The following is a 25,171-nucleotide window of genomic DNA, read 5'->3' as shown; positions in this document are numbered from 1 at the left end:
CACCCATGTTTAAGGAGCCATTCAATGTGTGAGCTTGCATTGGTAGAGGGATTGAGTTTCGGAACCATTAGATCATGCTGCAGCTGTACAAAACTCTGGTGTGGCCACATTTGTTCAGGTCATCCAGGATGGATGTGGAAGCTTTGGAAATGATTCAGACGAGATTTACAAGTAAGTTACCTGGTATGGAGGGAAGGTCTTATGAGGAAAGGCTGAGGGTCTTTAAGTTTTTTTGTTCAAGAGAATGTGTTTGAGGTCAATTAATTGAGACATATAAGATAATCAGCAGGAGCGATGGGTTGGACAGTGAGAGCCTTTTCTCTTGGATGACGATGCCTAGCACGAGGGGAGATAGCTTTAAATTGAGGCAGATATTAATATGAATAAATAGAGGGATAGATGCCAGCGGTAGGTTCTTTACTCAGAATAGTCGGGGTCAACTCTAAAGGCATTTAAAAGGTCTTTGGGTAGGCATATGGACAAGAATTGGAATGGTGATGGTTCGATTGGCTTCAGATTGGATCTACAGGTTGGCACAAAATCGAAGGCAGAAGGGGCTGTATTGCGCTGTCATGTTCTGTGTTCTCGTGGGCATAAATATGAGTTGGGAGAGGAAATATTTAAAAGAGATTTTAGGAGAAAATTTACGACACAGAGGTTGGTGCAGTTATGGAATGAGCATCCAGGGGAAATGGTAGAGAACAGTACAATTACATCAGGTAAAAGTTGGGCAGGTACATGGTGAGGAGAGGGTTTGAAGGGATGTGGGTCACATACAGGGAAACGCAACTCATTCATGGACTCTGGTCAGCATGGACTAGTTGGGTTGAAGGAAAAGTTTCCGTGCTGCATGCCTCTGTCTCCATTTATTGGAGGGGGAGACTACTGAGATAAGGAATGTTGTAAACACTGAAGCAAGTTACAGCGATAGGGATGGTAGTCCGGAATGCAGTACATTTCAAATATGTGGAGGAACTACTGGGCTAGGAGAAGGTTACAGAGATAGGAACTGTTATAGAAGTTACAAATTATTGAAGACATAGAGATCAGGAAAATCTGGAGAGAGAGAGAGAGAGAGACAGAGAGAAAGCGAGAGCAACAGTGAGATACTAAGTGATGTAACCAGAGTCCTGGAAGATATCAGGAACACATAACTGTGTTGGAAGAACAGATTTTGCTTCAAGATGCACTGGCATAACCGGTCAGGAATGAGCAACCTGTGAGCAGGTGAAGTGATGGCCTCGTGGTATTATTGCTAGAGCATGTATCCCAAGCCTCAGCTAATGTTCAAGGGATGCAGGCTGGAATCCCACCATCAGAAATGGTGGAATTTGAAATCAATAATTTTAATAATTGTAATTAACAATCCACAACAAAATGTGAGACCATTGCTGATGTACAAAAAACGCAAACACCTGTCCTTTCGAGAAGGACATCTGCCCATCCTCACGTGGTCTGCATGACGTACCCACAGCAAAGTGTTTGCCTCTCAATGACCTTCTGAAATGACCGAGCAAGTTACTCAGCTCAGGGGCAGCTAGGGCTGGGCAAGAAAGGCTGGTCAACCAGAGATACCTACACCCCATACCTGATTTAAAAAATAATCTATTTGGATGGTTCCACTGGAACCGTGCTGGGACCAGTGTCCTGGCAAATCATGTTGGTACGTTTATGGACAGAGCTTTCAACTGACAGAGAGGATGCAGGGACAGGGTTCGGGTGAAAGGAGCTTTCCAAATCCAAAGAGAAAAGGTGTAGCATCGGAACAGCATGGAATGTGACTGAAGACAAGCAGTAAAGAATAGGACGGGACAGAGTTTAACTAAAATTGTAGATCTGTGAATAGATTCGTGACGGAAAAATTGTGGGAAAGAGTAAGTTATGTTTTATTTTGAATAGACAACGTCGCTGCAATAAGGTCGATGGAGTTAAGACTCAGATAAAAGAGATTTAAACAACAGAGAAACATGGATACAGGGTGAACAAAAATATTCAATGATTCACAACCTTGTGCAAACTCAGGCAAAATGGGTAACACTAACAATAATGGATAACAATGGCGAAAGAATTTCACCACAGATCATGCAGTAGAGTCAATCTGAATGTAAATACTGGCTACTACGTGCCAAGGACACAAGCAGCAGAACAGTTTTAGCCAACGAACAGTATTCCATTGCTCATCACTGCATTAAACAGGAACTCATTGGAATTGTTAATAAAGGCTTGGGGATAATTCAGTGAAATTTCAATTTTCGTATAATCTTGTCAATCACACTGACAACAGTGATACTGGAAGAGGGGTTGGGAGATTTTTTTCATTGTTTCTTTGAATAACACATTGTGAAACTGGCTAGGGATATAACTATGTCAGACCGACCGTTGTGTGATGGAACTTAGTGACTGAGTAATGTCACCTGATGAGATCCTCTGGGAAATTGTGATAAAGTGCATGTTAAAGGAATTTAAACTTTTAAAGTGAATCACAGAAAGGACAAATTACAACTAGAAACAAAAATAGCCAGTTACATTAGGTTGAGAGGAGAACTGACCAAGATAAACAAGCTAAACAAACTGAAAAATGTGTCTGTAAATGAACAGTGGAAAACATTTGAGGGACAGTGAAAAATACTCAACAAAAGGACATTCCATTGAAACATGAAACCTCAGCAAGAAATTCCCACCCATCCCTCACTCAGGGCAAAATGGATCATATTAGATTATGAGGCTAAGACGATCACCAAAAACGTTTAAACATCATGAAGTAAGTGAATATTTGAGGAGTAAGTGTTAAAGGGATTGCAAAGGGTCTGCTAGCAGGAGGAGGGCAGTTTGAATGGGAATAATGATCAGGGTTTAATGATACGACAGGAACAGGGAGAAGTGAAGTTGCTGGAGGTGGTGAGAGTGTGACAGAGAGTGGTTCGGGTCTGAACCGTGTTACAAAGCCAGTACAGATTGCTGAAGATTGAGGGGTTTGCAGAGATAGGGAGGGACACGTGTATTTTAATTTATTCATTGATGGGATGTGGGTGTCACTGATTGGACCAGCATTCTTTGTCCCACTGCGAATTGCCCAGAGATAGCACAGGATCAGCCATATTGCTGTGGGTCTGGAGTCACATGTTAGCCAGACCAGGTTAGAAGGTCAGATATCCTTCACTAAAGGAGGTAAGTGAATCTGATGAGTTCTTCCTACATATCAGCAATGCTTTTACGGTGATCTCTTGTACAGATGTAACATGGTAAAAACAAGGGCAGCAGATGCTGGAAACCAGAGTCTAGATAATCGTGGTACTGGAAAAGCACAGCAGGTCAGGCAGCATCTTGACATCCCAGCTCTTACACTCAATGCTCTGCCCAAAGAAGGTAACCATCCCAAATGCCTGTTTCACCAGCCTGTCTACCTGTGACACCACTTTCAAAGAACTGTGTACCTCATCCATGGGTCTCTGACTGACAACACTACCCAAGACCCGAACATTAACTTTACAACCCACTCTGGGTTATTTTACCACAATGGAATATTTTGCATTTATCTAATTAAACTCCATCTGCTATTCTTCAGCCCACTATTCCAGCAGTATTGTTCATCCTGTTGAACCACATACAGCCTTCTTCACTGTCCATTTTACCACCAATTATCCAGTTTACAATACGGAATATAGAACACAGAACGTACAGCACAAGACCCTTCGGCCATGATGCCATACCAACCTTTTACCCGACTGTAAGATCAAACTAACCTACACACCCTTCATTTTACTATCATCCATGTGCCTAACCAAGATTCTATCAAATGCACCATTACACCCATCGACCACCCTCTGTGTAAAGAACCACGATCTGAAATCTCCCCATACACATCCTCCAATCATCTTAAAATTATGCCCCCTTGTACCATACATGCCATGGGATAAAGAGGTTTCTCACTATTCACTCTATCTTTGCCTCACACCCTCTTATTCACCTATACCAATTCGCCCTTCAACCCTTCTTCACCCCAATGAGAACAACCTAAGCTCACTCAACCTTTCTTCATAAAACATGCTCTACAGTCCAGGCAACATCCTGGTAAATCTCCTCTTCACCTTTTCTGAAGCTTCCACATCCTTCCTGTCATAAAGGGATCTGAACTGAATATAATATTCTCAGTGGCGTCTAAACAGGGCTCTCTAGAACCGCAGCATAGCCTCATGGCTGTAAAACTCAATCCCCCAGCTAATGAAAGCCAACAAAACATATTCCTTCTGAACAACGTTATCAGCTTGGGTGGCAAATTTGACAGATATCTGGTCATGAAATCCAAGATCGATCTGTTCCTCCACACTATCCAGTATTCTGTATTTTTCCCCATATTCGGCAAAATGAATCACTTCACAATTTTCCAGATTTGATTTCATCTGCCACTTTTCAGCCCAGCTCTACATCCTGTCAATGTCCCATTGCAACCTCCAACAGACTTCCACACTACTCACTACTCCACCAACCTTCGTCTCATTGGCAAAGTTTCTATCCCACTCTTCCACTCAGACATCCAAGTCATTCGTAAAGTCACAAAGAGCAGAGATCCTGTAACCTCTCCATATAGAAAACCACTGGTCACCGAGCTCCAGGATGAATGCTTTCCATCTGTCATCACCATCTGTCTTCTATGGGCCAGGAATTCTGTCCCCAGACAGACAGGTTTCCCTGCATCCCACGCTCTGTACTTTTTCAATGAGCCATAAATGCATTTTGTCACATTCTCAAAGGGCTCAATAAGATTTGTGAGGCATGATCTGTCCCTTACAAAGCCATGCTGACTCTCTGTAATCAAACTGTGGTTTGCAAAGAAATCATGAATCCTGTCTCTCAGCGTCCTCTCCAATAATCTGCACATCACAAACAGAAGACTGACAGGTCTGTAGTTCCCAGGATTATCTCTACTCCCTTTCTTGAAAAACGTAGGGCTGATTCACCTAACCTGCTCATCTCCAATTGGTGCGTGGAAACCGAAGCACCTGTCGGGAACCCATGCAGACATGGAGAGAATGTGCAACCTCCACACAGACAGCCGCCTGGGGCTGGAATGGAATTCGCGTCCCTGGTGCTGTGAGGCAGCAGAGCAACCCACTGAGCCGCCGTGCTGGCCCATGTAACTCGCTAAAGCCCTGTTTCTGCTCCTTGGTTCCTCTTCATCTTGACGAGATGTTCTACATCCCTTGGAACGTTGTCAAATGCTTTGCTGAAGTCCATATAGACAACGTTGACTGCTCTGCCTTCATCTGTCGCTTGGCCAACTCCTCAAAGAGTCAATCCACTTTGTGAAACATGGTTTCCCACTCACAAAGCTGACTATCTCTAATCAGCGCTTGCCTTTCCAAATATATGCAGCTCCTTTCCCTCAGAATCTCCACCAACAAGTTACCCAGCACTGGGCTCACGGGGTTGTAATTTCCTGCTGTTTCCCTGCAACCCTTAAGCGATGAAACAGCATTAGCTGCCCTGCAGTCTTCCGGTAACTATTGTGTCTGTTGATAATATAAATATCTCTGTTAGGGACACTGCAATCTCTTCCCTAGCTTCCCACAATATTCCAGGATAGATCGAATAAGCTATTGAGGATTGATCTACCTTTAATTATTTTAAGATTCTTGCAATTTTTCTTCTCTGTTGAGGATTAGTGATGAGCAGTACTGCCTCACAACCCCAGAGACCCGGGTTCAATTCACCGCCTCAGGCGACTGAATGAGTGGGGTTTGTGCGGTGTCTGCGTGGGTTTCCTCCCACCATCCAAAGATGTGCGGGTCAGGTGAACTGGCCATGCTAAATTGCCCGTAGTGTTAGGTTAGGGGTATGGTTGGGTTGCGCTTCGGAGGGTTGGTGTGGACTTGTTGGACCGAAGGGCCTGTTTCCACACTGTAAGTAATCTAATCTAATCTCCTTACAATTCTTTCCAAGACATCGCTATTTATTTCCCCGAGCTTCCATGTCTTTCTTCACAGTAAATTCTGACAACACTACTTTGTCTAATTTCTCAACCACCTTCTGATAGTTAAGGTGTCCTTTTCTCTACCAAGTTACTCGATAGCCCTTATTGAAACTTGTGCAAATGTTTCCGAAAATTCAAATAAACCGTATCCTTGGCACAGCCACTCCTACACCCGTATCTATTCTTCCATTTATACTCACAACAATAAAAATACAATCCAACAGGCTCAAAACCACGTTCACTTTTTATTAAATGCGTTTCTATTGACATATCCTTTCTAACACATTCCAGATCCCGACTGACTGTCAGGCTAACACGGTTTGGTTTCAGACTGATAGCAGAAAGGGTTATGGGGGTTCTTGTTTATCAATCTGCAAAAGGTAGCTTACAGGGTCAACAGGTCATAGACGTTTTGGAAATTGAGAGGTTCATGGTCACTGAAGGACATTATGGAGATAGGGAGTAATGTGCGGACTGTATGAGATTATGGACACAGAGAGTGCAGTGCTGACTGAAGGACATGATGGAGATAGGGAGTGATGTGGGGTCTGAAACAGGCCAAAGAGATCTGGAGGGCTGTTGGGTCTGTAGGAGGTTGCACAGATCAGGAGGATCATGGGGACTGAAGGAGGTTACTCTGAATAGGAGGCTCGTCGGCTCTGGATGAGATTATGGAGATAGGGAGGGCCGTGGGGTATATTGGAGGTTATGGAGTTAGGGAGGTTTGTCGTGAATGATTCAGGGTACATAGATAGGAAGAGTCGTGGGGACTGAAGGAATTTATGGACATAGGGAGAGCTGTGGGGACTGAAGGAGGTTATATAGATCATACGTTTATAGAGAAGAGCATGTATCGACCATTTGACTACAGAGTCGGTCCCAACATTTAATATGATCAGGACTGATCATCTAACCCAGTACAGTATTACTGCTTTCACACTTACTCTGATATTATAGTGACTACTGGCATTTAGTGATACAGCGGGCTGCAGTAACTGGTTTGGGTGGTGGGGGGGGGGGGGGGGGGGGGGGATGTCTTACAGAGATAGTGAGGTTTGTGGAAGCTGGAACAGGTGACATATACACTGAGGGTTTTAGGAATGGGAGGACTTTACAGGGATTTGGAGGAATGCACGGATGGGACGTGGTAACAATTACAGGGAGGATTTTGGGAGCTCGATCTGTAACGGGTACAGCTGAGAACAGAAGTGAGCCAAACAGTCAGGACAGACATGGACAAGGTAGGACTAATAAATTAAGCTGCATTTATTTTAATGCAAGGGGCCTTACAGGGAAGGCAGATGAACTCAGGGCATGGTTAGTAACATGGGACTGGGATCTCATAGCAATTGCAGAAACATGGCTCAGGGATGGGCAGGACTGGCAGCTTAATGTTCCAGGATACAAATGCTACAGGAAGGATAGAAAGGGAGGCAAGAGAGGAGTGGGAGTGACATTTTTGATAGGGGATAGCATTACAGCTGTGCAGGGGGAGAATATTCCCAGAAATGCATCCAGGGAAGTGATTTGGGTGGAACTGAGAAATAAGAAAGGGATGATCACCTTATTAGGATTGTATTAAAGACACCCCAATAGTCAAAGGGAATTTGCCAAACAAACTTGTAAGGAGAACTCAGCTATCTGTAAGAATAATAGCGTAGGTATGGTAGGGGATTTTAACTTTCCAAACATTGACTGGGACTGCCATAGTGTTAAAGATTTAGATGGAGAGGAATTTCTTAAGTGTGTACAAGACAATTTTCTGATTCAGTTTGTGGATATACCTACTAGAGAAGGTGCAAAACTTGACCGACTCTTAGGAAATAAGGCAGAGCAGGTGGGTGAGGTGTTAGTGGGGGAGCACTTTGGGGCGAGCGACCATAATTCTATTCGTTTTAAAACAGTAGTGAAAAAGGATAGACCAGATCTACAACTCCATGTTCTAAGTTGGATAAAGGCCAATTTTGACGATATTAGGCAAGAACTTTTGAAAATTGATTGGAGGCAGATGTTCACGAGTAAAGGGATGGCTGGAAAATGGGTAGCCTTCAGAAATGAGATAAAAGAGTCCATAGAAGAATGTTCCTGTCAGAGTGAAAGGGAAGGCTGGTAAGTATAGGGAAATCTGGATGACTAAAGAAATTGGGTGTTTGGTTCAGAAAAAAGAAGGAAGAATATGTCAGGTATAGACAGGATAGATCGAGTGAATCCTGAGAAGAGTATAAAGGAAGTGTGAGTACACTTAAGGGGAATTCAGGAGGGCAAAAGGCGGACATGACATATGTCTGACACGTAGAATTAAGGAGAATGCAAAGGGTTTTTACAAATATATTAAGGAAAAAAGGGTAACTAGGGAGAGAATAGGGCCCCACAAAGAAGCGGCCTTTGTGTGGAGCCGCATAAAATGGGGGAGACAGTAAATGAATATTTTGCATCAGTATTTACTGTCGAAAAGCATATGGAAGATATAGACTGCAGGAAAATAAATGGTGACATCTTGCAAAACGTCCAGATTACAAGGGAGGAAGTGCTGGATGTCTTGAAACGGTTAAAGGCGAATAAATCCCCAAGAAATGATCAGGTGTGCCCGAGAACTCTGTGGGAAGCTAGAGAGGTGATTGCTGGGCCTCTTGTTGAGATATGTGTATCATCAGCAGTCACAGATGAGGTGCTAGAAAACTGGAGGTTGGCAAAAGTGGCGCCACTGTTTAAGAAGGGTGGTAAAGACAAGCCAGGGAACTATAGACTGGTGTGCCTAAACTCAGTGGTGGGCACGTTGTTGGAGGGAATGCTGAGGGACAACATGCACATGTATTTGGAAAGGCAAGGACTGGTTAGGAATAGTCGACATGGCTTTGTGCGTGGGAAATCATGTCTCACAAACTTGATTGAGTTTTTTGAAGAAGTAACAAAGAAGATTGAGGAGGGGAGAGTGACAGATGTGATCTATATGGACTTTAGTGAGGCATTCGAGAAAGTTCCCCATGGGAGCCTGATAAGCAAGATGGAATACAGGGAGAACTAGACATTTGGATACAGAGCTGGCTCAAAGGTAAAAGACAGAGAGTGGTGGTGGAGGATGTTTTTCAGACTGGAGGCCTGTGACCATTGCAGAGCCACAAGGATCAGTGCTGGGATCTCTACTGTTTGTCATTTACATAAATGATAGGGAGGCGAGCTTAAGAGATATAGTTAGTAAGTTTATAGATGACACCAAAATTGGAGGTGTAGTGAATAGCGAAGAGAGTTACAACAGGATCTGGACCAGATGGGCCATTGGACTAAGTGGAAGATGGAGTTTAATTCAAATAAATGCGAAGTGCTGCATTTTGTGAAAGCAAATCTGAGCAGAACTTATACTCGTAATGCTAAGGTCCTAGGGGGTGTTGCTGACCAAGAGACCTTGAAGTGCAAGTTCATAGCTCCTTGAAGTGGAGTCGCAGGTAGATAGGATCGTGAAGGCGGCATTTGGTATGCTTTCCTTTATTGGTCAGAGTATTGAGTACAGGTGTTGGGAGGTCATGTTGCGGCTGTACAGGGCATTGGGTAGGCCACTGTTGGAATATTTTGTGCCCTTCCAGTCTCCATCCGATTAAAAAGATTTTGTGAAACTTGAAAGGGTTCACAAAAGATTTACAAGGATGTTGGCAGAGTTGGAGGATTTGAGCTATAGGGTGAAGCTGAACAGGCTGGAGCAGTTTTCCCTGATACTTCGGAGGCTGAGGGGTGACCTGACAGAGGTTTACCAAATTATGAGCGGCATGGATAGGATAAATAGACATTTTCCGTGAGGTCGGAGAGTCCAGAACTAGAGGGCATAGATTTAGTTTGAGAGGGGAAAGATAGAAAACAGACCTAAGGGGCAACTTTTTCACGTAGAGGATGGTACATGTATGGAAACAGCTGCCAGAGGAAGTGGTGGAGAATGGTACAATTGCAACATTTAAGAGGCATTTGGATGGGTATATGAATGAGAAGGGTTTGGAGGAATATGGGCTGGCTGCTGGCAGGTGGGATTAGATTGGGTTGGAATATCTGGTCGGAATGGACAGGTTGTACCTGAGAGTCTATTTCCGTGCTGTACACCTCTATGACTCTGTCACTCATGGAGGTTATAGAAATAAACTGTGTGGTCGCGTCTGGAGAAAATTAAAGGGATAAAGGTTTGTAGTTACCGAAGGAAATTACATCATTCGGGACCAATAGAGTTTACAGAGACTGAGTGCGTTTTAGAGACAGTAAGAGTTCATAGTCATTATTAGAAATGCAGAATCTAATTTATGAGAGAAGCAGGGTCACTCTGCTTTGTGCCCAGAGACAGGAGGAGTCTAACAGCTGGAGGAGGTTACTAAGGTAGAGAGCTTTTTTGTTGTCACGACGGGAAGATTACAGAGGTCATGAACGTAGTAGGAGTTCAAAAATTTTACAAAGACAGGGAGGTCTTTTTCTGGTCTGGAAAGGATGACACTGACCGGGATGTCTTCAGGAACTGAAGCGTTGTTTTTCTTCCGTTAAGGAGAGATGTGACAGAACCCAGGATTAAAGGCAACGGCAGAAACATGAAGAGTTGTACTGGTAGGAGGAGCTGACAGGGACAAACAGGATTGTTGGGGCTGATAGAGATAGGGGAAGGTGGTATCTATGAAACAGACAGTGGAGAAACTGACCGACATAGGGAGGGTTCCGTGGAACAGATGAATTTACAGACAAGGTGGTGATAATGAAGCCTGAGATTTTTGTCATATTCCTTGCCCAGCATTGTTCCGACATCATGCCCTCAGTTTCTGAATTAAAGTCCATGAACTCCTCCCTGTGCTGCTTACTGCGTGAGTGATCTTACCGGCTGTGGGAGTTACTGAAGGCTCCAGATCTCACTCTACATCTGTCTCTGGCTGACCAACCATCTTCAATGTGTTGATGGACGAGACAGGAATTGGGAATTCTGCTGAGTCAGTGACATCAAAAATAACTGCAAGAGACAGAGAAATAGACAGAATGGGAAATTATACTAACGCAATGAAGGCAACACATAGAGAATGGCACTGAGTCCCACAGAGATCTGGAAAATCCCAATCCCCATCAATGGCCTGTGCAGTTACTTCCCTCTGGATTGGAGAATGTTGTTGGCTCAGGATCTGGAGTACCTGCAAGAGCGAGAGACACTGACAGAGGCAGAAATTAGACCCACACAGTGAGGGATATCACATGGAGAGAAGCTGAGTGATATCAGAAGAGTGCAGGAATGTATCAGGATCACACAATAGTATCATCAGAAGTGGTTCTGACCAGTGAGCACTGCTACCAGTACTCAGGGAAGACTGAGCTATTTTATTGGAATAGGCTCCTCTGGTACCAAGATTATGCAGTGTGCTATAAACGGACACAGATGAGGAGGGGGACAGGTCTGAGGTGAATGGAAATTCGGAAGTCCAAAGAGAAAGGTTGAAATATTGGAACCCCATGGAGATGTGGATGAAGACCAAAACAGAGAAACAGTAAGGGAGTGAGTTTAATTAAAATACGACATTATCAAACAGATTTGTGACAGGAAATTATTGGTTAACATAAAGTAAGTGCCATTTCCGCCCCTCACAATTCCTCATACGCCACAAGTGACAACACTTCCGCCCCTCACATCATCACTGATGTCACACACTCAGTGACTTCAGCGGCCCCCCACTGCCGTGTTTGCCACCACGTCCTCCCCCATCAACGACAATCACCTGCATTCTGCTGACACCCCCAGGTCCCACTGTCAGCAACCCCGTCCCTAGAAACCAGAGGGGAACACCACCCTGCTCAAGACTCCACCCCCAATTCCCCCTAACACCACACCCACTCCAATTACAGGCTCGGTCTCTTCCCCAAGCTCCACACCACGCCAGATCCCAGCTCCCAGTCTTGGCGAGTTTTCACCATTCTCTCTGACCTCACCCAGAAGGAGGATGAATGACCAGTCCACAGGAAAGAACTCAACTTTATCTCCCTCTGTCCACGTATTAATGAATTTAATACACGCCGTGACGTCGAACACTTCTTCTGACGCCTACGAGCTTACTTTCACAATGTAGACACTCGGCAACCTCCGAGGATCCCATTGCCCACCTCCAATGCACTCCATCCACCAGGACACCCCGAACTGTCCAATTACCTGCCTTCGATCTCTTCATTTCCAACTACCACTGAGACATGAACCACCTCAAACTGGATATCCATGGATTCATTCTGCTCCCGACCGACGCAGTTGCTTTGGTGTCAGCAACAGCGCAAAACACACTTACACGATTTGCTCAATAACTCATTTTTCTAATGCAATCTTCGTTTGGTAGGGCAGTGCAGAACGAGAGGGTACAAATCTGGTGTGGGAGGGTGAGAATTCGAAAGGCAGTGAGGAGCAACGGCTTCACGCAGAGGGTGGAGCTTGTCTGCAATAATTTGGAAGACTTTTAGGAATTTGGAAGAGTATGTGAATAGGAAGGCTTTAGAGAGACATGGGTCAAGTGCAGCAATCGCGGCTGAATCAGTTGAGGGTATCTGTTCAGAATGGACGAGTTCGATCAAAAACCGTGTTTTCAGTGCTGTCCATATCTATTGACTCTATGATATTGACTCTATGATAAAAAAGATGAATAAAATAATGAAGTAAAATTGTCGAAGTTGTTAAATTCAAACAACTTCAGATAATTTTATTTTCAATTATTTTAATTACCTTTCATTTGTGTTTTGTTCACTGTTCTTTACCTCTTATTTCTTGATTGTCTCTCTTTCTGTCGCTTCCCACTCTGTCAATACGTTTTACCTCTCCTCTACCCGCTTTGCTACGCTTCTCACCTGTTTTCCATTTAGTCTGCTTCACACATCCCCCACATATTTTGTCATATAGCACTGGCTTCAGCCTTGGTCATTCGCAGCTCCTAATCTCCCTTTAATCTCTCCGTGCTCTGTCATTATCACCTTTGCATCTGGAGCCCGGACTCACCTTCTCTCAGCATGGTGTAAATAGCTCCCTAATTCTCGCCTTTTTTTTATCTTTAACATAGTGTCAGTTATACTCGAAACGTCAGCTCTTTTCTGTACTTGCGGATGGTGCCAGACCTGCTTAGATATTCCAGCATTTTCTCTTTTGGTTTCAGATTCCAGCATCTGCAGTAATTTGCTTCTATTAATGGCTCTATGATATTGCTGGGGATATGATGACTCCAGTGTCTATGCATAAGAGGTGAACAAGCGAATGAATTCCCTCTGGAAGTCGCGTGAAAAGTAGTAACAGAGATCCAGGAAAATAAGATGAACGAATCTTGGATTTGAATTGAAGCCTGAACTCTGGTTCTCCTCCGAGACTGTGCCAGGTCGACTTAATACTGCATATATTTCATGTTTTGCATTTCTTTGTGAAAACAATTGAGACTGATTGATTTGCTGCAGACAACATCCAAGAGTCATCATGGGTACTGCGATCGAGTTGTGCGTCTATCCCTGTCAAATGTTTTATTGCGCTGGCGAGGGTTTCTGCTTGGTGATTTTGTGGTTCACTTTGTTTGGAAATACAGCAACGCAGCTGAGATCCGACATGGGACCAACGAGTTGCTGTTCCAAGACAGCGATGGTCGGCTTTCGAATGAATACACATCTGAATCGATCATGTGACAAGTTGTTGCAGGCGGTGAAATTAAAAGCCGCGAAGAACCTTGGCACAGGGTAGCTCACGACACGAGCACTTCACATAGCCAGTGTGGGGATTGAACCCACGACCTTGGCGTTATTAACACCACGCTCTAACCAGCTGAGCTAACCCACCAACGGGCCTGCTTGCTAGAAGCAAATGCCTACATTGCCCGTGCTCACAATCACGGCGGCTATTCATTTTCTGATTTGATATCGATCGCACGCTCTTCTGAGGTATTTCCTTTCGTTGCAAATCTTTTCAACAAAAAAAAGCATTGACTTTTCCGAAAGCGCACAGTCGAGCTAACCAGTTGCTCTGATATCCAAAATTAAGCACAATGTCCGGACGCATGCAATTTCAATCGCAATGCCAACAGCACAGCTGCAGCTTGTCATGTTGTCAAATATCGTCTGGAGAAAAGTACCTTCAACGATCGCTCACTGTGCTTCTGGAAACTCACAGACCTTTGGAGTCAGGGTTATGTGCTGCTGATAAACTGCTGCGAACCTTATTCCAAATGCATTTGAATTGTAATCTAGCAGTGGGATTCTTTCTGCTCCCGAAGGACGCAGTTGCTTTCGAGTCAGCAACAGCGCAGAACTCAATTGCACGTTTTCCTCAATGACTCATGTTGCTTATGCAATCTTCGTTTGACAGCATATTTAGCAAGTTATCACGCCTTCCTGCAGCGTTTGTCAGCGACAGATCAGCTGCTAAGATGACTGCTTCAGACAGCATGTTACATCCTACATTTGAAAATGGAAAAGGTGCAAACGTTTACAGGCTGAACGCTCTCTCACTATTTTGCCTGGCTCGTCAGAGGCTGGGAGCTGATCTTATGGAGGTTTTTCAATCATGAGGGGCATGAATCGGGTAAGTAGATAAGTTCCTTTCGCTCAGGTGGGGCAGTGCAGAACGAGAGGGTATACATCTGTTGTGGTCGGGTGAGAATTCAAAAGGCAATGAGGAGCAACGGCTTCACGCAGAGGATGGTGCGTGTCTGCAATAAGTTGCCAGACGAACTGGTGATGACTGGTTCAATTCCAATACTTTTAAGGAATTTGGACAAGTATTTGAATAGGAATGCTTTAGAGAGACATGGGTCAAGTGCATGCAATCGCGGCTGGATCAGGTGAGGATATCTGTTCGGAATGGACGAGTTCGATCAAAAACTGTGTTTTCCGTGCTGTCCATATCTATTGGCTTCCGATATTGCAGGTGAAATGAAAAAAAAGATGAATAAAATAATGAAGTAAAATTGTCGAAGTTGTTAAATTCAAACAACTTCAGATAATATTATTTTCAATTATTTTAATTACCTTTTTTATTTGTGTTTTTTTCACTGTTCTTTACCTTTTATTTCTTGATTGTCTCTCTTTCTGTCTCTTCCCACTCTGTCAATACGTTTTTCCTCTCCTCTTCCCACTTTGCTACGCTTCTCCCCTGTTTTCCATTTAGTCTGCTTCACACATCCCCCACATATTTTGTCACATAGCACTGGCTTCAGCCTTGGTCATTCGCAGATCCTAATCTCCCTTTAATCTCTCCGTGCTCTGTCATTATCACCTTTGCATCTGGAGCCCTGACTCACCTTCTGTCAGCATGGTGTAAATAGCTCCCTAATTCTCCCCTTTTTTAATCTTCAACAAAGGATCAGTTATACTCGAAACGTCAGCTCCTTTCTCTACTTGCAGATGGTGCCAGAACTGCTTAGATTTTCCAGCATTTTCTCTTTTGGTTTCAGATTCCAGCATCTGCAGTAATTTGCTTCTATTAATGGCTCTATGATATTGCTGGGGATATGCTAACTCCAGTGTCGATGCATAAGAGGTGAACAAGCGAATGAATTCCCTCTGGAAGTCGCGTGAAAAGTAGTAACAGAGATCCAGGAAAATAAGGGGCATGAATCGGGTAAGTAGATAAGTTCCTTTCGCTCAGGTGGGGCAGTGCAGAACGAGAGGGTATACATCTGTTGTGGGCGGGTGAGAATTCACGACCTTGGCGTTATTTGCACCACGCTCTAACTTCTAACCATTTTTACATAATCATATCACTGGGGGTGGGTAAACTGAAGTCTACTCCAGTACAGGCAGACTTAGAGTTTGTCCCATGCAGTGACGGTGTGTGTGACAAAGATATGGTGGGTGTGTAAGATGTAGCGTGGGAGGATGTATGAAAAACATGGGGAAGTTGTGTGAGACTACAACAGGGATGATGTATGTGACCAGACAGGCAGCGTATGTGTGACAAAAACAGGCACTATGTCCTCAAATATGAGAGAGTTTTTAGATAATTTATTTATGTTCGGACATGCCATTGAATGTTTTGATGGACAGTTTGCATGTCCAGCTGCTATATTATTTGTTTCTGGAAATATTAGCATGAAATAAATTAAATATGATCCCTCAGCACTGATCCTCCGACAGCACCCACTCTCCCAACACTGAACGGGCGCCGATGGCACTTACTCAGTACTGGACCTGTGACAGTACCCTCTCTCTCAGTCCTGACCCCCCAACCGTGCCTGCTCCTTCAACACTAACCCTCTGAATGTGCCCACTCCCTTAGAATTTATCCTATTACAGTAACCGATCCTTCAGCAATAACCATCTGAGAGTTTCTGCATTCTCAGTTCTGATGCTCTGACAGCGTCATCTCTCACAGCACTGAATCTCCAAGAGCGCCTGCCTTTTCAGCACTAACCTTTTGCACTGGAAAGAGAAAGCGCCGTTCCGTCACTTCTGGCCCTCTGACAATGCATGCTTTCTTGGCTCCCTGACAGGAGCCTGGTCCTGTGTACTATTTTACTCACTTGCACAGTGTTCAGAAGTTTCGAAGCAACCAAAGATATCATCTGTCAATTGCTGCACCAAATGATAATAGCAGTCTCCTGCGAGTGAGGGAAACAGAGGGAGGTGAACAGAAAAACTATTTGTCCCTATCAACTTTGATAAATCCTGCCTCATCCTCAACACAAGTCCATAACCTGCGGCCAGACTACCTTTTATTAACAGTCACTTGCCACATTGGATTTGTTACTAGGTAATGGATTGGCCGGGTGTTAGATATGAAGGTAGGTGAGCAATTTAATGATCGTGAACACAGTTCTGTATGTTTACTTAAGCAGTAGAAAAGGATAGTTATGTACTGCAGGGAAAGAGGTATATCTGACGAAAAGGCAATTAGGATGACATTTGGCAAGATTTAGTTTGCACTAGATGTGGAAGGAAACGGATGGTATGAGCACAATTGAAATGTGGAGCTTGTTAAAGGAACAGATATCGCGTGTACTTGATGAGTATGTACCTGTCAGTTATGAAGGAAGTTGTCGAATGAAGCAGCCGTGGTTTACTAAAGAACTTAAAGCTCATGTCAAGAGAAAGTAGGAGGCTTATGTTAGGATTTGACTTGAAGGCTCAGTTAGGACGATTGAGAGTTACAAGTTAGTTACGAACAACCTGTACAGAGAGTCCAGAAGAGACAGGAGAGGACATGAGAAGTCGCTTGCGGATAGAATCTTAGAAAACCCTAAGGAATTCTACGTGTATATCAGGAACCAAAGAACGACGAGAGGAAGATGAGGACTAGTCAAAAATAGGAGTGATGAATTGTGTGTGGAGTCAGAGGAGGTAGGAAGGCGCTAACGAATATTTTTTGTTAGTATTCATATTGGTTTAAGACAACGGTGTCGAGGAGAATCTGAGATACAGGCGACTAGACTGGATGGTTTACAATGCAGTTTACAAGGAGGACTTGTTAACAATTCTGGAAGGGGCGAAAATAAGTAAGTCCCCTGGGTCAGCTGGGATCTATCCAAGGATTTCCTGGGAAGCCAGTGGGGAGATTGCAGAGCCTTTGCCTTTGATCTTTATTTTCGATATTGTCTACAGGAATAGCACTCGAAGATTGGAGGATAGCAAAAGTTGTTCCCTTGTTGAAGAAGGGTAATACAGAAGACCAAAGTAATCTTGGACCAGTGAGCCTTACCTTTCTTGTAGGAAAGAATATGGAACTGAGTATGAGAGACAGGATGTATAATCATTCAGCCAGCAACAACTTGATTTCAGAGGGTCCACATGGTTTCGTGAGTTTTTCGAGAAGGTGACCAAGCATGTGGATGAGGGTAGGGCACTTGACGTGGTGTACATGACGTCTGTAGAACCTTTGATAAGAATCCACATGTTAGGCTGTTGGAGAAAATGCAGAGGCATGGTATTGACGATGATTTCGCTGTTTAGATTAGAAACTGGCTTTCTCTGAGAAGGCAGCAAGTGGTGGCTAATGAAAATATTCACCCTGGAATCCGGTAAGGGGTGGTGTGGCACAACGATCTGCTTTAGGATCACTGTTGTTTGTCATTTTCGTAAATGACGAAGACGCAGGCATAGGGTGAATGAGTTAGTAAGCTTGCAGATAACACTAAAGGTGCTGGAGTTGTGGGCAGCGTGGAAAAATGTTGCAGGTTGCAGGGGAGCTGGAATAATTTGCAAAATTGGTCTAAGAGGTGGCAAATAAAGTTCAATGCAGCTAAATGTGAAGTGATTCACTTTGGGAACAATAACAGGAAGACAGAATACTGAGTTAATGGAAAGATTCTTGGTAATGTGGATGGGAAGAGTGAGCTTGGAGTCCATGTACATAGTTTCAAGCCAGGTTGATTATTATTTTTGGATTACTTACCGTGTGGAAACAGACCTTGGGGCCCAACAAGTATAAACCGACCCTCCGAGGCGCGACCCAGACAGACGCATTTTCTTTCACTTACCCGTTTACCGAACCTGCACATTTTTTGGATTGTGAGGGGAAAACAGAGTAACGGGCAGAAACCCACACAGATAGCCGCTTGAAGGAGGAATTGAACTCGCGTCGCTGGTGTTGCAATGCAGCAGTACTAACCAGTGTGCTCCTAGCGAAAGAGTACAACGTCGTCGGTTTTATTGGTGGAGGATTGAGTTCCTGAGCATAATGTCATGCTGCAACGAAACAAAACACTTGTGTGGCTCCACTTGGAATATTTTGAACTGCCTGGTCGCCCATTCCAGGAAGAATGTGGAAACATTGGAAAAGTTGCAGACGAGATAGAACAAGATATTGCCTGTCCTGAAGGAATAGTCTTATCAGGAAAATCTGAGAGGCTTGGGTCTGTTCTCATCCGAAAGAAGTCTGAGAGCAGATTTGATACAGAGTTACAAGATTTTTGCAAGGTTTGCGAAGATGTGCAACTCAGGTTTAGGTTGAGGGTGCAGGTCTGCTCGCTGAGCTGTTCGTTTGAATCAAATCTACAGCTCTGCAATCAAAACTACTCCCGGGAGTTACAAGATGATAAGAGGATTAGATAAGGTAGACGGTAGAACTATTTATCTTAGGAAGATGTTGTCAGCTTGTACGAGTGGTCATAACTCCAAATTGAGGATTTATAGGTTTAAGCGAGATGTCAGAGGCAGGTTCTTTGCTCAGAGAAAAGTAAGGGTGTGGAATGCCCTGCCTGTCAATGTCGTTAACTCAGCTAAATTATGGAGATGTAAACAATCCTTGGATAAACACATGGATGATGATGGGATAATATAGGGGGATGAGTTTAGATTAGTGCACAGATCGGCGCAACATCGAAAGCCAAAGGGCTTGTGCTGCGCTGTATTGTTTCATTGTTCTACGTTCTAAAGCTAAATCTCCACATCAGGGACCTCCAACCCCATGGCATCAATTAAGATTTCACCAGTTTCCACATTTCCCCTCCCTCCACCTGACCGCACTTCAAAACTTCCAGCCCAGCACCGTCCTTATGACCTGTCCCATCTGTCCCATTTCCTTCCCACCCATGTGTATCACCCTCCCCTCCAAACTATCAACTCTGCAACCTCCTCCGTGCACCTGTTCCATTGCCACCCACTCAACCTGTCACTAACCATTTCCAGATTCCACTGTCCTCATCGCAAAATGTCCTCCCACCTGTTGTGTATCGTCAGTAAATCTGTGGACATTTCACTCTGCAAATTCCATCAAGTCATTAAGGCAGATATAAATCATGGAAGTCGTATGACTCACCATTCCAGCACTGTACTAATTACTTTTTTACAACTTGAAAAATACGCAATAATCCAGATTAATTCTACAATTAAACAACGGACAATCCAGGACTTTTTTTTTAACTTTTCATCGTGAGCTCCGACCTTGTGCCATGGCTTTTGATACGGTCTTTTACGGAATGCCTACAAACATTTGATCAACTCTGCTTGCAATATGATCAAAGGACTCTGACGAAGTTGTCAAGTGTGTTTTTCCATTCAACAAATGATGTTAACTCAGTTTGACTCTAATCATCTTTTCTCAACGTCCTGCAATTACTTTCTTCACGATTGTCTCTCGTAGTTTCCAAATGACAGATAAGATATTGGAACAGATGGAAGCCATTCGTCCCATTAGGTCAGCTCCAAGTTTTAATGAGGTCACGTCTGATTTGGTTAATTCTTAATTGGCACTTTTCCGCCTTATCTCCATTCTTCTTGATTCCCAAATTGACTAATTGTGCGGCCGTCTCAACCTTGATTATACTCAGCCTTGACAGCCCTTCAGTGTAAAGAATTCTGCAGATTTGCTCCTCTCTCAAAGACAGAATGTCCTCCTCATCCGTGTCTTAAAGGATTAACGGTTCCCCTGAGATTAGGCTCTATATATTCTTCGCAAATTTCGTTTTTCATTAAATGTCTTTAGTCCCAGTCTTCTGGAAACTGACACTGATTGTTGGCAACATTTCCTCCACAACATCAACCCACCCATCCGCACTGCGCCCTCCCCTATCATTATAAACAGACCATAAAAATCTCCAGTTAACCTTCTTTGTTCCAAAGAGAAGAATCCCAACCTCAGTAATTTCTCGACAAAAGGGCTTTGCTCATCGCCAGACATCATGCAAGGCGGAGAATTGCGAAGCAGTTTGGGGAAAATATCGCCACTGGGAAGGTTAAAACAAAACAAGGGAAAATAACAGTGAACCCGTGTCTCCAGCTTTGGAAAACTTTAGAATCTCTTTGGGAAGCGAAACCACAGGTGAATGAAGGGTGGATTGTCCCACTTAACACAGCCGTCTTTCAGAGGCCACGACTGTGGATTCTGCTGTTCTCTCGACATGAACCAATCTGAGACATTGAAAGGATTTTCATTCCTGCGCGTCAGGAATTCAAACCTCGCCACGGCTACAAGACCACGCGAAGACTCGGGTGCAAACAAGTTACGAAAAAGCCTCGAAGAGAGCAGGACTCCTGTTATAGAAAAGTTGGTTGCTGTGACGTGGATGCGTTTCCAGCGGGTACAGGATTGTTGCCACTTCACTGCAGTGAATGTCCCACGATTTATTTTGCAAAAGAAAAACTGATACAGGACATCAATCACTTCGTGAAGGGCAGGCTGAAGTTTGAATTCGTGAAAAGCCTGTTTTTGGATCGTACAATGAGTAAGTTCAAACTGTCTCTGATGCGTAATTGGTCAACACGTTCATCCATTAACCGAACGGTTGGTGGTTTGGGACGTTCCAGGGTCGGATCTCTCACTGGTCATACTTCATTGGCTTTCTTTCCTGCACAGCTCCGGGTTTTTAATGTGGTCACAAAAATGTGCCCCAACCAGGAATCTTATCCAGAATCACAAAGGAATTTCTGTATCGTTTCAGTGGCTAATGCAAAGGACTGTGGATGTTGGGAATCTGAAAAAAAATAGAACATTCTGGGGAATGTCAACAGGTTTGTCAGTACTATTGGAGAAAAACGGAGTTCTGATAACGTTCTGAAACGTTGAATCGCCTTTTCCCAGCCCAGATCCTGCTCGACCTGCTGAGTAATTTTCTGCATTTTCCGCCGTCGTTTAAGCTGAATATAGATCCCACCTATCGGGGTGGAACACCCAGACCCACTTTGTCCCGACATTTCATCGATTTGAAAGCTGTGAGTTTTGAATGCAAATAAACCAAACAATGATTCACTACTGCTAATCTCCCCAGGGACAGAGACCTGGAAATGAGAACTCTGTGCATTCGGATGTAGTTGTGGCCGAGTGGTTAAGGCGATGGACTTGAAATCCATTGGGCATTCCCACGCAGGTTCGAATCCTGTCAACTACGGAGATTTTGGTAGCCTTTCGCTTTTGGAGAATCACTTCATCCAGGTCATGAATGGTGCAAATCTCCAGTTCACTCAAAGAACTGCACAGATGCACACTTGTTTTGCCAAATTTGTTTAGACTCGTTATGACACAGCATAAACCCTCCAGCTTACGATAAAACCAGTAACACAGAAGCGAGTTATGCTGTACAGGAATCTGCAACAATTCGATTGGCCAAGAACTACATGAAGTAAAAATTCAGCACTTCATTTGTAAAGTAAGAGAGAGGTTAATTAACAAACCAATGTTTTCTATTACCCATTTTTGTTGTTCCATTCGATATTGCTATTCAAATAAAACTCCCAGTTAAGGTTTACAAAACAGCACTTCTTTATCAAAACCAGGCAGCTGTAGGTTCTTGTCTTCGGATCTTCCTGTCTCTTCTTTGTCCCTGTTGGGAGATTCTGTGTCAAAGATCACGGATCGAAAAGTTATTTTCCACATATATATTTTTTTCAAGAAGATTGTTACATGCAAGGTCCTGGCAGTCCTCCTCTCAACAGTTCAATGTCCCCCATCTCATACCCCAGAGCATCTGATTGGGTCCCTGTTTATTTTTAAAGACTTTCAAGAGACGCAATTAAAATTTGATTTGAAATTATATATTTTCCTGATTAAAATTTAAACTGAGTGGCCAAGCTCGAACTATTTATGTCTCCAGGCAATGAACGAATTGAATTGTTCGACCCAGGATTACGTCGTTGTCTTATTGAGAACACTTGTTTCTGTGTCTGGTTGTTCTGCTGCTTTTTAAATCTCTTAAATGTGCACTAATATGTTTAAAACACATCGCCTCTACAGGAAACAATGAACCATCATAATGAAGATATGTTTTCATTTTTTAAAAAAAATACTTTACCCTAACATATCGATAAATTTCATACAATTTCGACTTAGTTTTTTTTCCTATATAAAATATAAAACATGAAATAAAGACAATCTCATCTGAACACCATCAGTTGAATCTGCGATAACGTATCTGTGATTTCATTCTACTGACCCACAACATGCATGATTTTTAAAGTGAACGTCTCTTCCATAAGAAGCCAACGAAATACTCTCATATTATTACATATATACAACGTTTTAGCGGATTGTGGTCTGTGTACATAACTTCTCCGATCCATTATTCGTGGCACATACATTAAATGTGTAACGCCAGTACCAAACTCAATAGTTTTTTTTTCGATTGTGGAGCATTTCTTCTGATAGATGTTGATTTTCTATGAAAAGTTATCAACTAGCAGTTGTTCCCCATGCTCATCTTTCCCGTTGGAGTACACCTCCACTCTAACGACCACCGATGGCTACTTTAAAGTTTTTTAGATGTTTGGTGCAGGTAATATGGTTTGGTGGTTAATATCGACTTCAAATGGTCAATTGCCACGTGCCATGTTGCTGAACACCGAAAAGTTGTGTTTTTTCTTCAGCAAATCGGTTAAACATGCCACTACACTAGTACAGTTTGGAACAGACTTCTGATAGAGTCCGCTGAGTCTGAAGAATTAAAGAAACTCTTTCTTCGAGGTTGATCATGGCAATTCTTCAGAAGCCTTCGTGCTCACGTTCCAGAGGGTGCTCAACCTGCCATGACCGATGTTACATCCCAAGAACATCACCTCTGCTTCCGTGAATTCTGTTTTTTATATGTTTGTCATCAGTTTCGCTTCTCGTGGTCGTTCAAAGAGCTCTGCCAACAGACCCTTGTGATCATGCCTTGAATTGCTAAGGATCACTACATCGTCCAAATAGATTACACAATTTGTCAACCCGGCCACAACTCTGTACAAGTGTCTTTGGGTGTGCCGGGCTTGTTCTTCATTCAAAAGTGCATCACTTTAAACTGATATAGCCTATATGGAGTACAAGCGCAGAGATTTGTTCACCAACTTTGACAATGGTACCTTCCAGTAGCCACGCATTATGCCCGACTTGGTGATGTAACTGGCTTGTCCGACTTTCTGGATGCAGTCCTCTAATCTAGAAATTGGATATGAGTTCGATTTTGTAACGGCGTTGGCCGTTCCATAATCACACGAAATTCAACACAAATCATCTGTTTGGTAACTAAGAAAATCAGCGAACTCCACGCACTCTGGCTTGGTTCAATGATGTTCTCGTCGAGCATGGTGTTCACCTGCATCTAGTCCTGTTAGCCTTTGAGACGATTAAGTCGAGAGGGTTGCTGCTTTATCGCAGCAGAATTCCCCACATCTACTTCGTGTTCAATTGCTTTCGTCCTCTCCATGTGATTCTTGCATGTACCATGACTCTGTCGGAACAAAAAATCTTTCAACACTTTTCTATGCTCCTGAGACAGACAGCTTTCTAATCCATCCCACTCTCAAGGACTTCATCATTTAGAATCTGTTTTGAGGTACATCAAAATTCAAAGCAACTGAATTCGATTCCTCACTCTGCTGAGCAGTAACGAACAACTCTTCCTCCAGTTCTTCCTTTGTGTGTAATACGTTTTCAACATGTTCACATGACATAGCAATACAGTTTTATTTTATATCTGACATCTTTGCTAAATAGTTCAACTGACTCAACTTTTTCACAGGGACCAGTAAACCTAACTTTAAAGGGATCACCTATGATTGGTAACAGTACTGACAAGTTATCCCTGTGGGAAAACTTCTGAGTCCCAGATTTTTATCTGCCACCTGCGTAATTCTACGCTGTGCCATCTATGGGTGCTGTTTTGCTGAATCACCTACTAAATTTAGTCTCTCCCTCAATTCCGATACCATGATTTAATTGTGTGATCTTCGTCTTTGACCCTGTCATTTGTTTCTTTAATTAATTCCAAAGGGCAATCACTTCATGTGCGAATATGAACTCAAAAGGATTGACTAAGTGGATTCGTTTGGAACATTCTTAATGGCAAACAATGCGAATGGGATATCTTTTTCTCAATCATTCGGTAATCTTGACAGTATGCTCTCTTCATGGTCTTCAAGGTCTTAGCCATCTTTCTAAAGCTCCCAACGATTCAGGAAGATATGCACTAGATTTAAAGTGTTGTATTTCAGCTATCAAAAACCTCTTAAGCAGTTGAGCAGTAAACTTTGACCCTTAGCTGAACTGAATTGACTAGTTAGGTCATAGCGTGTGAAGAAAGCTACTAACTCCTCTACCAGAATTGTGGCCTTGATACTCCGGGAAGGAATTGCCATTGGAAATATGGATTAGCACATCATAGTAGTCAACAAGCACTGGTTCTGACATTTAGTTCTCGGAAGAGGGGATGCACGCAATCAATTATAATCCACCTGAAAGATTTTCCAACTGTGGTAATTGGCAACAAAGGCGTGTTTTTATTGCCGCCTGAGACTTACCTGCCATTTGACATGTATGATATTGTCAGAAAAGCAACC

General features: G+C 43.3%; 2 non-coding genes across 2 annotated transcripts; one reads left to right on the top strand and one right to left on the bottom strand.

The window, feature by feature from the left end:
• Positions 1–13,695: 13,695 nt before the first annotated feature.
• Positions 13,696–13,777, bottom strand: trnai-aau (transfer RNA isoleucine (anticodon AAU)). The gene has a single exon. It is a non-coding gene; the product is annotated as a tRNA-Ile (tRNA).
• Positions 13,778–21,669: 7,892 nt separating this feature from the next.
• trnas-uga (transfer RNA serine (anticodon UGA)) lies at positions 21,670–21,750 on the top strand. Its single transcript has one exon. It is a non-coding gene; the product is annotated as a tRNA-Ser (tRNA).
• Positions 21,751–25,171: the final 3,421 nt, after the last annotated feature.

Source organism: Hemiscyllium ocellatum, unplaced genomic scaffold (assembly GCF_020745735.1).
Source record: "Hemiscyllium ocellatum isolate sHemOce1 unplaced genomic scaffold, sHemOce1.pat.X.cur. scaffold_606_pat_ctg1, whole genome shotgun sequence".
NCBI classification, from domain to species: Eukaryota; Metazoa; Chordata; class Chondrichthyes; order Orectolobiformes; family Hemiscylliidae; genus Hemiscyllium; species Hemiscyllium ocellatum.
Note: the sequence above shows the minus strand (reverse complement) of the source record. Positions and strands in the feature narration are given on the sequence as shown.